We start from the raw sequence: 15,404 nt of genomic DNA on the forward strand, positions 1-15,404 counted from the left end.
GATCAGCAGCCTCCTCTCGTTTCCCTCTCGGACCACTCAAAGGTTGAGTAGGATCAGGATGATGGAGAATGGGTGATGAGGTAAAACATTCTTTGAGTCGTTGAAAAGCCACTAAAGCTGCAGGAGACCAGGAAAGACGGGCAGAGCCTTTCTTCGTCATGGAGGTCAGAGCAGCAGCAATGAAACTGAAGTCACGGATGAAACGACGATAAAAGTTAGCAAATGCAAGGAAGCGTTGAAGTTCTTTAATGGTTTTGGGTTGTACCCAGGTAAGCACTGATTGTACCTTTGTGTCGTCCATGGCAACCCCCTCTGTTGAGATGATGTATCCTAAAAACAAGGTGGAAGTCTGATGGAATTCACATTTTTCAGCCTTTGCATAAAGTTGATATTGAATTGAACGTTTAAGCACTGCCCTCACGTGTTGGATGTGTTCTTCCAAGGTCTCAGAATGGATGAAGATATCATCGATGTACACAGTGACCCAGTGATCAAGCATATCCCGGAAAACATCATTTATTAAGGAAATTATTTTAAAAAACATTTATGTATAATTGTATTTTTTCCACATTTATTTATTAATGCATTTATTTATTTATACTTTTATTTGTTTTCATTTTTTTCCACATTTATTTCTGTCAATATGTATTTATGTCAAAATTTATTTATTTTCACATTTATTATTTTTATGTCTATTTATTTTCACATATATTTATTTCGGCTAATTAGGGGGGCGTGTTTCACTTCAGATATAGCAATCGATCTCTGAGTGCCAGTGCTGAAGTATTGAGGCCACAGTGACACCTTGTAGTATGACCAAGCAAACAAAGTTGCATGTGACTTAGAGATGGGCAAAATACAAAATCTTATTTCATGTTTTAATTAATGTTATATCACCCTAACTGTGTGTATATAGGGTCACTACACATAGCATACATACTGTACTCAATAAATGGCGGCAAACCACCATCCGATCATAATTTCTAAAATGTCTTAGCACACATCAATGTAAAATGCGTGTTATCAACAGATCTGATGACGGACCCTTGAAAGTGAACACTTGAACATGGAAGCGTGGGAAATTATGCATTATTAAACACCCTTAATATAAATGATCAGCGCTTAAGGTTTGCCCACCAGCGCACACAAGCATATTGATCAATGCCTCGTTTAAAACGCGGCTGCAAAACACTTTACATTCATGTTTCCTAATTGTGCGATGCACAACACGTAACAATTCAAATGCTTAATGCTCCTCTTAATCACAAGTCATCAAGTGGAATCAGCTGTTCAGGATTAAATCTAACAAAAGGTGATCATGGAAAAGCGATGGATCTAACGCCATGCAGGTGATCCAAATCATTATGGGGTGACATGACGCGTGACTGAGCTGCTTAGAGAGGCAGATGATAAACTTGAAAGAATGCATAAGATCAGGATGCTGATCTTACTGACAGTGGCGGCTGGTCAGTAGGGGGCGCCGCCCCCTTAAAGTTGGCCAGAGAGGAAAGTTACTATAACATATTACCAAAAAGTTAAATATATAGTGCAAATTAATACAAAATAAAATAATTTAGCTGTACTATTTAACTGTTAGTCAAGTTATAATTTATTTTAAAAAAATTAAAAATCAAAACTCGTTGTGTGTGTGTGTGTGTGTGTGTGTGTGTGTGTGTGTGTGTGTGTGTGTGTGTGTGTGTGACACGTTTGTGTGCCTCAGGCACACCCCTAATGAGTGTCTATGTAGGTCAGTAAAAAGGGTAAAAACGTGACCTGAGGCTGAGCTCTAATTGGCTGGTTTCGGATCCGCCCTGGGGCGCAGGACTGTGCGCCCCAAACCCTCCCACTTATGTTGTAAGCGAATCAATATTGTTTTTAATTTCTTTGACCTCATGTGATTGGATCATTACTCAGAGTCTCATAACTGTGTTGCAGATTGGTGTGGTAGCTACAGTAGGCTACTGATCAGTGAAAGCAAGTGAAATATATTGAGATGAAGGAAAATATTATTTTATCCTTACAAAATCACCCTTTACAAGGTATTTAATTGATGAATAAATAAAGATTAAGAAGCTTGGACCAGATCGACCAACAGAGTCAAATAATTGCAGTCTGTGTGCTCCACCACTTCTAATGGCAAACCGAGTTGGCTAGCTGGATATCATGTAAGTGCTGAGTTTTTTTTCCCCCTGTTTGCTGCTTTAAAGTCTAAATGCGTGATAGACTGCACAAAATTGTGAGGCACATTTGAGCTGCCTTTGTGTGGAAAATGAGAGCGAGAGCTCATATATAATCCGGTATATTCCGTGGCTTGGTCAACTTTGTTGTTAAAGTTTTGTTGTTATAGAGTTTTAAAAAGCACCCACGAGAAAACCACTGTGTTTAAGATAACTGTGTGCAGTGTGTTGCTCAAATGACGCCCTGGTTTCTAAACATTCTCGCAATATTTTGATGTCATACACTGATTGGTCTGCGCATCGCTGCTGAAGTTAAACAGGAGCGCTGCAACAAGACGCCTGTCTAAGGTAAAGACACAAAATAATGACAAGGGTCTGAATTAATCTGCCTTCATGCGTTTATTACACAAGATGGTTTCAGATGAGTTTAGTTCAATTAAGATTTTTACACGTTTATTGATATTTTAATGGCAGTAGCATTTTGTTATTTGATTTGTTTATATTTCCCTGTTCAGCATAAAGCTCACGTGTTTCATCGCCTCCGCTGTCACTGTGAGAAAAAAACATTCATTCATCTGGTTCATGAAATGTTTAACATGTTTAACTCTTTCACCGCCAGCGTTTTTAAAAAAAGTTGCCAGCCAGCGCCAGCGTTTTTCATGATTTTCACCAAAGTTTAATGCCTTCCAGAAAATGTTCTTCTTTGAATATATAAACATACAATATACCAAATGAAAGAACAGACCCTCTGCTTTCAAACAAAAAAAAAATTTTTCTTCCTACCTTCAGTGGTTCTTTTGTAATCAGCTTTTGAATATGGGTAGGTTTCTGCAAAAACACCACATTTTGAGCAAAAAGCAGAGATAATTCCATTTTTGTGACGGACTTTTCATAGAGATCCTATTCAGAGCGATCATTAAAACAGACACGGACATGCAGCAGCTTGCCAGAGGGCAATACTTCCGGGTTTAAAAAGTTGCTGAAGTGCGCCACCTGGTGGATAATAGCGGTATTGCGGAAAGACAGAAAATCTCGTCATTGGCGGGGAAGCGTTTTCTCTTAATTGACGAGATATCTCGTCAATGGCGGGGAAAGAGTTAACATTAATTAACATTAACATTATTATATTCATCCCTGAATAAATGGCTATTTACAGTCCCGCATTACTACTGTAAAAGTTTGTAGTTTGAGTTTGTTTGCGCCCCCAATTTTTTTTAGCACCAGCCGCCACTGCTTACTGCTGATCTTCTGGTTACCTCAGAACGGCCGGCCCAATCAATGAACAGAGGGCGGGCTGAGAGCCGTAAGGATGTTTAAAATCTCTAGCCTGGTGGTCAGGACATGAATGGGTCAAATCAGCAGATTTGCAAAGGTTAATTTATCTTCACATATATCAAAAATAAAAATTAGCAGGGTAACTTTGCAGTACATTTTCTACAATAAAGTTATGGTAAGTACTTTATTATTTATATTTAAGTCACTTAAAAGTATTAGTTAAATAATTTTTAAGTTAAACTGAGTGAAAATCTGAATAATTACAGCATACTAACAAAAATCATATTGCCGAGCCAGGGGAACTGAAAGCAAGATAGATTTTCCAATTGTTTTGATGTTATAAAATGACTGTATAACTTTATTGTGATGGTATTGATTGTTTGAGACACTAGATTAGTAGGTATACAATGTTTGTTATAAAACAGATATGTTTTCTCCTCACCCTTATGAAAATTAACCATGGTTTTACTACAGTTAAAACAAAAAAAAAACATGGTTACTGTAGTAAAACCATGGTTTTGCTGAAAGTAATCAATACATTGAAAAAACATAGTTACTACACTTTTACCACAAAAAAACATGGCTAATTTTCGTAAGGGCAGTATAACGCACCGAGCTAACAACGTTAGCTAACAAGCTAACCTTTTCAGTTATGAGGCGTGCGCTGCACGCACCATGACAGAGCGCGCGTGCAGTGAATTAAGCCGAATAGTAAAATATAAAGGTGCGCACTCAATTGGATAATTTTAAACGTGCAAACACAGACACAAAAGAGATGCCATCGTAGAAATAAGATAAATAAAATATTTCTTGAGGGGTATTAAGTTTGTTTACTAAAATATCAAATTGTTATCTGGCGCTATAAAAAAAATCTGATTTACTTGACCTTCAAGGGGGGCGGGTCGAGCCGTTAGGAGGGCGGGGCGCCCCCCCCTTATATAATGGTAGGGGAAACACTGCAGCTATTATAAACGCTATATTAGATTGTTTTAACATGTATATAGATATTATAGATAATGTCTGTTTTATATTTTTGTTTAAGTATTGTTGGGCTTGAATATTGTTGTTATGTTGTTTATGTTTTGTTTAAATTTAGCTTATTACAAAAGATAGACTGTAATTTTAAACGCCATATAGGGCGTTGTAAAGGCCAATATGAAGGGAGAATTGTAATGGGTCAGACATTCATTTCGAGTTTAACAGCGTGAAATGACTGAAGAGGAACTCCCTACATTAAAGCAATAAGCATTTCTGTAGGTTAAAGCTATACTTCACCTCTTATTATGTTTGATTAAAGTTTGCATTTGCTGACATTTATTTTTGCTTCAAGTTCGCTACTGTTTAGTACTATTCACTTGAATGCTTCCTTTTTAAATCATAAAGACCTTTCTTTTTGGTTTATAACATCAACATTAACTTATTAATAATATTAATATGTTGTAGGGGGAGCTAGAACAATATAAGACTTTCCCAAACACATTTTTATTGGTTCAAAAATAGTGTCTGTTGTAGTTGCCGGCAAAGGATCCAGGTATGATTTTTTTGTCAATATTGCACACCCCTAGGCTGCATAAATGCGCAAAGGTACGCTATTATTCAAGTAATAAGTTATTTTACACTTTTATACAAATGCCCAGTTACGTGATTGGTCATGTTTCACGTGTTTATGGTTGTGTATAGTGTGGATGAAGATTCTTTTTAAAATGCCAGTATAAACGAGAATCGTTTTCATTTTAAAATGCCGTTTTAAAACGCAAATGCTCTAATGTAAACAGGGCCTAAAGGGCTTTTTATAGTTGTGCGTAGGCACTACGGCGTATTCGCAACGACGTAGGTTCCGCGTCGGTTTTCATTTATACTTTTGCGTCGTCATCCGTGTTGACGTGCAAACACGCGCAGACCGCTGGTAGGCATTATACACGCGTGTAAGCACAGTAGCAGCTGTGCAGCTGCGACTGTCAAAGAAGAAGCAGCTTGGCAAGTTAATCCACAAACGAAGAAGAAACAGCAACTTGTTGCGTATGATTTAAGAAGACCAGCAATGATGGAAGTAAATAAACACTGACGTTTGTTGCAGTTTGAGTTAAATCACTCCTCAACTTGGGCATTCTTTGTTTTCACCGTCGCAAACGGAAATACCTATGACGCAGTTCTGTTTCATTCCTCCTGACCGCCAGAGGCGGTGCAAAAGCACCAGTGGACCACCGCAGCGCCAGCCAGACAGGTCGAGAAAACACACCAACAAAGCCACATGGCGACATAGGCTGAGCCCTGAGCAATAAATAGCCAACCAGCTCAGCCTTCTGCCTCTTTTGCTTTCTCGCTTGTTGTGATAGGTCGTTTTTCCTTGATTTTCGCGCCGTCAAGTGCAGCTTACCTGAGCAGCGAATTTTTTCGTCCTCGCAAGCTGTGACAGCGCGCTATTTGGAGTCTTTTCTTCTTTGCATCGATCGGTGAGTCGTGGGTTTATTACATTCGGTCTCTGTCAACACTTTGTGCCTCTCGGTGCCGTCCGGTGGCTAGTGTTTTCTTGTTCTACGGGCGTTTTGTATGACGGTTCCCCGTCATCGTTACATCTTTACAACTGACGGATATACGGGTTTTCGAGCCTCTCGGTGTTAGCTCCCGGCGGCTATTGTTTTTTCCTACGGCCTTTTTAGTGACGGTTCCCCGTCATTTTTTATTTTCAGACGGATTTGTGTGACTGCTCGTGCCTCTCGGTTCTATCCGGGGGCTAAGAGTTTTTTCTATGGACGGTTATACCGACGTTCCCCATAATTTTTGGTTTTGTTTTGTAACTGCTCGGGCCTCTCTGTGCTATCCGATGGCCGGTGTTTTTCAATAGTTACGGTTTCCCGTTAACCTCTTACAGCTCTCGGTATTACCCGGTGATTTTTTTCGTTAGTTCTCATTGGTTTTTTATACGGTAGCTATTCAGTAGCTGGGGGCTCTAGTGGGGAATCAGCTCATTCAGGGCAGACTATGTCCTCCACAGATAACACTGTGGCTGTGCTTCAGATGGCAGTCGCACGCCTAGGGCTGGATGAATCGCCAACTCAGCCAGCACAGTCCAGCGTCTTTTTCAGACAGACTGCAGCCGGATCCAGCTTCGCTATGCCACCTTGCAAGGACTTCATTGCAGAGTTTTCCAACTCCCTTACGAGTTCTAATGCTTCGAAAAGGCGACCAAGGACAGCCCGTACTCTGGCATCTATGGTTGGGGCAGATACTATTGGAGTTGGCCGTGCTCCGGAGATCGAACAGGCGGTCGCTGCCCTAGTGGTGTCACCCGATGAGGCCCTTCAAGGCAATGTGCAATGCCCCAGTGCCCAGTGTGGCCGCACCGACTCGTTACTTAAGAAGGCATACGAGTCTACTGCATATATTACCCGGGCAGAGAACACCATTTGTCAATTACTCCTTGCCACTACTAACACTCTCGAGTCATCTAAACCTGACCCCTCGGTCTTGCAGTTTCTTCAAACTGCACTTTTGGCTATGGGCCATGTCACCCGTGAGCTGGGTACCTTGACGGCCACACTCCTGGCAGCTCGTCGACAGGTATGGCTCGCCCAAGCAAGACTGCCTGAAGACTGCAAGAAGACATTACGTGACCTTCCAATTGTTCCTGGTCACCTGTTCGGACCTACTGTTCCAGAGCTTCTGGAAAAGAGGTTAAAACTATCCGAGGCCACTCGACAATTGACCCAGCGTAATCCCGTCTTTAAAGTGCCAGGCCCTCAGGCTCGTCCTCGTTTTCCGACCCAGGATCAGAGGTTCCGCCAGCGTCCTAACCCACAACCTCAAGGGTCACAGAGGCCCCGTGCTGCTGAGGACACTCAAGGTTTTCGTCCACAGCAACGGCAGTTTTCAGGGGGTCCACATCAGCGCCCCCCCACAGCCGTTAAAGGGCGTACTCACAAAGCTTGAAACCATCGGGCCGGTGGTCGACCGTTTCTCGGATACACAGCTGTCGTACTGGAGGGAGACGACTGTAGATCCCTGGGTTCAGACCACGTTAAGAAAGGGGTAAGCTCTACAGTTTCGACGCCAGCTCCCACGTTTATCCAGGATCGTTCAGACGGTCATAAAAGATCCGGCACGTTCAGTGGCCCTCTCTCTGGAAATTAGTTCTCTTCTGGAGAAAGGAGCCATAGAAAGAGTTCATCCCTGTGTTCAAAGGGACGGTTTTTATTCAACATACTTCCTCGTAGCAAAAAAAGGATGGTGGTTTTCGTCCGGTTCTGGACTTGAGACATCTAAACAAGTTCCTGAAACATCTGCCCTTTCAAATGTTGCGGGCAGCTGACGTTCTTCGGTCTGTCAGGAAGGGGGATTGGTTCACAAGCATCGACTTGAAGGATGCTTATTTTCACGTGCCGATTGCTCCTCAGCACAGAAAATTTCTCAGATTCAGTTTCAAAAACCAGGCCTACCAGTTCAGGGTCCTTCCTTTTGGCCTGTCTCTGGCCCCCCGAGTGTTTACGAGATGCATGTCGGCAGCCCTACATCCCATGTGGTCCAAAGGGATGCGAATCCTGCCTTACTTGGACGACTGGCTGCTGTGTGCAGGCACAAGCTGGCAGGCTGTGCAAGACACCAGCCTACTTCTGATGCATGTTCAAAGGCTAGGCCTTGTCGTCAACGAGGCGAAGAGTCATCTAAGTCCAGTGCAGAGAATCACTTACATTGGAATGACGTTGGATTCCTGCGCAATGTCGGCCACCCTCTCACAGGCCAGGGTGGACAATATTCTACAGCTGCTTGCTCGTTTCTGGCTGGGAGCGAGCTTAAGATACAAGACTGTTTTACAGCTCATGGGGATGCTGACTGCTGCTACTCCGGTTATCCCAATCGGCTTGCTCCACCTCAGACCTCCCCAACGGTGGAACAACAGTCTTTGTTTGAGCCCTGCCAGACATCTTCATCGTCTGATTGTTGTCTCACGCAGTTGTATGCTGGCGTTGACACAGTGGAATCGTCTGGATTTTCTGATGTCAGGTGTTCCTCTAGGAGTCATTCCTTCCCGTCGAGAGGTGGTCACAACCGATGCTTCTCTGCTCGGTTGGGGAGCATCGTGGAACCACAGGGGTGTTTGCGGACGCTGGTCCCCAACCCGGTCCAAGGATCATATAAATCTTCTGGAACTATGGGCAGTTTTTCTGGCTCTGCAGCATTTCTTACCAGTTCTGGCAGGCCGACATGTCCTCATCCGGTCAGACAACACCTCAACAGTGTTTCACTTGAACCATCAGGGTGGGACGAGGTCCCTCGAGTCCCTGAATCTTACCCGCAGGATACTCACCTGGGCGCTCCCTCGAATAGCTTCTTTGAGGGCGGTTCATCTTCCAGGGTTGCAAAATCAGGTAGCGGATGCTCTCTCCAGGGACGTTCTACATCCGGGGGAATGGAGGCTCCACCCGGATGTGGTGCGGATGATATGGCAGCGTTTCGGGGAGGCAGAAGTGGATCTTTTTGCAACAGAGGCGAACACTCATTGTCGCTGGTGGTTCGCGAGAGTAGAGACATCCAGCCCATTGGGACAGGATGCTCTATCCCAGGAGTGGCCAAGCCGGCTGCTTTATGCCTTTCCTCCGCTTCCACCTCTGTGGGAAACACTACACAGGATAGCGCTGGGAAATCACACTGTGTTGCTTGTGGCACCCCGTTGGCCAGCCAGGCCTTGGTTCCCTTTGCTTCTCTCCATGCTGGTGGGCAGACCATGGCAGCTTCCGCTTCGGAGGGATCTGTTGTCTCAAATGGACGGAGCTGTTTGGCACCCCAATCTGGACCGTCTACAACTTTGGGTTTGGCCTCTGGGTCGGACTGTCTTTTAGCTAATCTGGAACCTGCTGTCGTCCAGACTATTACTAATGCTAGAGCAGCATCTACACGTCAGCTTTATGCCGCACGTTGGAAGCTCTTCTCCTCATGGTGTGAGGAGCGAGGTTTTGATCCGGTATGTTGTGATGTCCCAAACGTTCTTAGTTTTTTACAACACGTTCTGGATTCAGGCAAAGCAGCCTCCACGTTGAAGGTGTATGTTGCGGCCATCTCTGCGCATCATGGACCAGTTAATGGTTGTTCACTTGATTCCCACACCCTCGTGTATAGTTTTCTGAAAGGGGCTAGGCGGCTGAGGCCCGCTCGTAGTCCCCGTTTTCCTGGATGGGACTTACAGCTTTTGTTCTGGATTTTATCTGTCTGCCACCGTTTGAACCCCTGCAGACAGCTGATCTGAGATGGCTATCTTTGAAGACTGTTTTTTTGTTGGCAATGGCCTCTGCTAAGCGTGTGGGTGAGTACAGGCTTTGTCCATTAGTGACTTATGCATGCGTTGGTTGCCAGAGGATTCCGGTGTTGTTCTCTGGCCGAATCCTTCTTTTCTACCTAAAGTCCTGCTCCCTGGCCGAATCCTTCTTTTCTACCTAAAGTCCTGCTCCCGCAGTTCATTAACCAGTCTATCACTTTGGTGTCTTTTCTGCCCACGCCGCAGTCGGACGGGTCGTCTAGTCATCTTTTATGTCCCGTGCGTGCCCTGAAACGTTATGTGTCCGCTACCGTTCACCTTAGGCGAACGGATCAGCTCTTTGTTTGTTATGGCGGCGTGCGGAAAGAAGCCGCAATATCGAAACAACGATTGTCAAATTGGATTGTGGAGGTTATTACTATGGCGTACAAGCATGCTCAAAGACCTTTGCCAGGCAGTGTCGCTTGTCATTCCACTAGGGCGGTGTCTACGTCTTGGGCTGCCTTCAGGGGTGAATCTATGGCGGATATCTGCACAGCTGCTACTTGGTCTTCTCCTTGTACCTTTGCCCGTTTCTACAAGATCAACGTTGTTGCCCCTCATGCTGTCTGTTCTGCGGTCCTCCGAGGACAACCTTGATTTCAGGTGGGTGGCATTCCTCATGACTATGTTGGTAGGAGTCATCCACTAGTGCTTTTGCACTGCCTCTGGCGGTCAGGAGGAATGAAACAGAACGCTAGTTACGTATGTAACTGTGGTTCTGTGAATTCCGGATGACCGCCAGAGTTCTTTGTCATGCGGAATGCGTGAGAAAGGCGTTCATGAGGCAGAAGGCTGAGCTGGTTGGCTATTTATTGCTCAGGGCTCAGCCTATGTCACCATGTGACTTTGTTGGTATATTTTCTCGACCTATCTAGCTGGCGCTGCGATAATCCACTAGTGCTTTTGCACCGCCTCTGGCGGTCATCCGGAATTCACAGAGCCACAGTTACATACGTAACTAGCGTTTTTTTACCTGACGGGAGGGGTACTGGTGGACCAATCACAGCGCGTGTGGTCCGTGTAGAACTGACGCGCTGTTAAAATGTTTGAGAGGTGCACATCAGGCTACGCAGGGGTACGCACAGGCTACGGATAGCCTACACCGTAGCTACGGCGTAGAACTTACACACGACTACAAATCGGGCTTAAGTGTGGATGAAGATTCTTTTTAAAATGCCAGTATAAATGAGGATCATTTTAATTTTAAATGCTGTTTTAAAACGCAAATGCTCTAATGTAAACAGGGCCTAAATAATCGAGTACAAAACCAACACAAAGTAGCACTTAGTACAGGTTTGCTTGAACAACGCGCATCTCTTAGCAAATTAACCATAGTTTTACTATTGTTTGTGTTGGATAACCATGTAACCATACATTTACCATAGTCTCACTACAGAAAAAATAGTTTAACCAAGATATTTTCAGTGAAACTATAATAAAGTAATAAAAAAAGGTCAAATACCAAAATAACTGTACTTTTACACTCTTAAAGGGCCATTTCACCGATAGGAACATTAATCTTTATGGAAAGTGAGTCATATTTGTAGTCAAAATGTAACATAAATGTAGAATTTTGTGCCTATTTGACAGAGAAAAGACAAAATGTGACTTTAGAGCACATTTGTATGAAAAACTACAACTCCCACTATGCACCACAATGCACAGCTCTGCAAGCCACTCCCATTAATCGGAACACGGCTCAGATATGATAGTGTACATAAATGCCACGTTAGTAAAACAAAGAAAATAGCCACCACCACTGTGTCTGACAGACACCAATCATGACTTACTTTTAAATGTGATGTTACAATGTGTTACACACAATAACACTCTGGCCTGCTGTGTAGCAAAGTCTTATTCAAACAGTAACGTGTGGTTTCAGATCCGAGTACAAATGTCTTTTCAAGTAGTTAAAAAGGGTATGCATTTTAAATGTTTATTTAGTTTTACCAATTTTCTTTTTGTCTCGTGTTTACTGTAATTACATCTGTGTTATATTGGCCTCACTGCTCTCACAATATAGACATATAAAACCCCGCTCAGATATGCTATTGTGTATATAAATGCCACCTTAGTATAACAAAGAAAATAGAAACACTTACTTAAGTTAGACGTCCATTTATCCCTGCTTCCTCCACACAAACGCGTCCCCTGCACAATATCTCCACAGACGCGCTGCCTCAGCTCTTGGAGCTTGTGCTCGTAAGCCGAAACACGTCTTTGAAATAAGCACGCGCCCAGAAACATTAACAAAACAAACGTTCATATCCTTATCTGATCCAGAAATCTTACACTGAAAGCACACAGCGCGAGTCTGTCCAAGCTCATATAATCCGCAGCGTGTTTGCTCGGAAGCAAAGTTGCTTTCTTGCCTGAAAACCTTTACCAAACGAACGTCCATATCCTTATCTGATGCAGAAATGTTATAAAGAGGGCACACAGCGAGAGAACAGGCAAGCTTCTCTACGCAGCAGAGGCCGATGGTTGCTGTGTCTTCCCCGGGCTCCTCTACCCAGCCGATGCCCAGGCTCCAGCTTCTCCTCGGGCTTCTGATCTGCCTCAGCTCTTTGCTGTATTGTGGCTCATAAAGGTGCAATGAACAGCGGATTAGAGCATCACGCTTGCGAAATCACCCTCTTCTATTCACCTTATTCCGCCACGCCCCTTTTTAATTCTTCGCTCTTCCGCATTTTGTCAACCGACTTCCGCTGCTAATATGGCACAGTGCATTCGGTGGTTAGTTTGGTGGTTAGAAGATTGTTTGTAGTTCACTCTAACTTTAGCGAAATGACAAATATCGCTACTGCTGTTAATGTTTTAAATTAGGAGCACGGTTAAAACTTCATACGACGCTCGGATAGTCTTATATTGTCTCATCAATCGTCTCGTGGTTAGACGATATGAAGCGGCCGCGGCAAGTAACTTGGCATATTTAATTACCTCGTCCTGTCAGGAGTTGATGGAGCAGCATTGAAAATTATTAAAAGTATGTCTACCAATATTTACACAGTGATTTCGTCTTTTTTTATAGCAAATGTGCACCTTAGCCAGTCCAATAACTATTTCGTTTTTATGTGGTACAATGATAGAATTCATTTGCAAACTTGCCAACACTTATTCCTTCAAATCAGGAAACTTATATCCTACAAAGCTCACATATGGTTTAAGAAATTCCTTACAGATAATATCTGATCACACTGTAAAGGTTTATATAACTGCATGGGAGGTTACATCTGATCACATAGTAAATGTTTAATATAACTGCATGACATGTAACAGCTGATCACATAGTAAATGTTTAATATAACTGCACAACATCTGATCACATTGTAAAGGTTTAATATAAATGCACAACATCTGATCACACTGTAAATGTTTAATATAAATGCACAACATCTGATCACACTGTAAATGTTTAATATCACTGCATGACATCTGATCACATATGAAGGTTTAATGTAACTTTACAACAGGTAAAGCAAGACCACCCTGCAATAAATTAAGACACAGCTTTATGGGAGTCATCAGGAGCTGATCCCAAGTGTTTATCTGGAAGCTGTTGGTGTATGTACTGGTAAAGTGCTTGGCGACTGTGTAATGGATGCAATATCAACCCTGTGTAAAGCTGAACCAAAGATGGTTGTTTCTCAGTAGAGATTTGTACATTTGTGCCAGCTCAACACATTGAAGCAGTTTCTCGGACAGGGTTTACAGGACTAGGATTTAATTATATTAGGACATTTTAGTTTTTACAAACAAAGCCTACAAAAAAACAAGACTGGTGCGCATCTTGTGACAAAACAATGGCACTCATATGTTGAGGTATGTCAGTAAAAGGTGTTTTTAAATTATTGTAGCTCAAATATGCATTTTAGCCTGGGACCAGGATAAGCCCTGTCAGGGAAACTGCACCATTGTTTTCCCATATCAGATGTAGGTTGCTTCAGGTTGAGTTGTGATTTTAAAGTGTAGTTGTGGTCAGAGACGGATGGATCCTCCCATTGTGTTTCTGCATCACAGTTTAGGAACATGTTGATTGTATCATCCTCACAGTTGTTCACTGCATCACTACACATCAATGCATCTGTGAAAACAATATAACCATAAACATTTTTATGTTAGCATTTAAAATAAACTTGCATCATGAGAATTAATATATAAATGGCACCCATACTTAAACAGAACAGTGTGTAAGAGAGAGATGCATTAAAAAGAGACAGTAACATTATACACACAACCTTTCACTTCAGTGTTAAATAATACGTTGTTTAATAGGTCATTATCAATATCTTAATGAGAAATGAACTGACAGTCTAGCATCTGAAATCTCAGTAACTTGTAGGAATCACGTGGGCTACTGTAAGAATGTAATGTACTATAATATCTCGTTGCACTATCGTAAATATAAAAACATAGGTGGACAATTAAAACCATTCAAATAGTTGCATTTTATAAACTAACGTTACTGATCTTAAGTGTATTTGTAGAACGGACTTCACAAATCTAACTTTAGGCGAACGAGCATAAAGTTAGCTAAGATAGCTTACCTGAAACTGGCCACCTTTTCAACACCCGGCGTGGTTTAAAGTTACCGGAACATCGTAGTCGAACCTTGGGATAAGGGTATTCCTCAGTTGGCTTAAAATTGGTAAGAAAGAAACATAAAGGCGCTCGGGTGAGCTTTTTAAGCTTTAACGCGTCGCCTTCAGTCACTGCCTCAGCTGCTCATCGTCTATGCGGCCGGAAGAACGTTGACAAAATGAGCGAAATGGCGCCGCCCTTGTTATCGTGAAAAATAAGGTGAATATCATATTGATTAACTTCCACTGTTATTGTAACATGAAGTCTGACTCGCTCCACAACTTCTGTTTAGCTTAGCTTAGCATAAAGATGGCGGCTGATCGTTTTTTTCCGTCTGTGCTCGTATATTTTCCTAAGTCCCACCCACTGATCTGTAATTGGTCTGAAGCGTGAGTGGGTCCCACCCATAGCCCCCACCTTGGAAAAATGAGGAATGAGTGTCTGTAGTCTTTCACACTCAATAGAGATACAGGATTTCCTTCTTTCAATGACGCAAAATGACGATTTTTACATCATTGAAAGAAGGAAGTGCCTCACTAGCTAAGTTTCCATCCACTTGTCAATCGAATTATCTGAAGTTCGGTTAAAAAACTTATGCGAATAAAGCTGGTGAAAGTGTGTTTCCATCCAACGGCTTTAAAGCGAATAAAAACCTGTGCGTAATGACGTCACATGCTGGTTTGCGATCAAATTGGTATATCGAATTGATTTGAGACATTTGAAGGTGTTTCCATTCATTTTCGCACTGAATCGCACAATATTCAAGCAAACATTTGCGAACAAAGTTTTGCCAGACAAATTTGCGGCATTTCACAAGTTATAAGTGCTTATGTGCCAGCTGAGCTGATAGCGACATATCAAGCTATAATAATAAGAAAATGACGTTAACATCAAATTGCTATGATGATGCAGATGCATGTACATGCCCAACGACAACGGAGGCGTTAACGTGAAATGATAGTCCGGATCAATTCTTAACGTAAATGAGAACGAAAAAATATCTTTAGAGTTGTTAATAAGCCAATAAAGCTACGAGGGTTCTTTGGCCGAGGATCCATCTCATCAAGGTCGAATTTGCT

The 15,404-nt window shown here is 42.7% G+C and overlaps 1 protein-coding gene and 1 long non-coding RNA gene across 2 annotated transcripts in view; both read right to left on the bottom strand.

Moving 5' to 3' along the window:
* prkx (protein kinase X-linked) overlaps positions 1 to 15,404 on the bottom strand; it is a 377,186-nt gene that overhangs the window by 277,359 nt on the left and 84,423 nt on the right. The window lies entirely within an intron of this gene.
* On the bottom strand, positions 13,106 to 15,282 carry LOC141361974 (uncharacterized). The gene is made up of 2 exons (XR_012367974.1): positions 14,292 to 15,282; positions 13,106 to 13,828 (listed from the first exon to the last, which is right to left on the bottom strand). It is a non-coding gene; the product is annotated as an uncharacterized lncRNA (long non-coding RNA).

This window comes from Misgurnus anguillicaudatus, chromosome 3, assembly GCF_027580225.2.
Source record: "Misgurnus anguillicaudatus chromosome 3, ASM2758022v2, whole genome shotgun sequence".
NCBI lineage: Eukaryota > Metazoa > Chordata > Actinopteri > Cypriniformes > Cobitidae > Misgurnus > Misgurnus anguillicaudatus.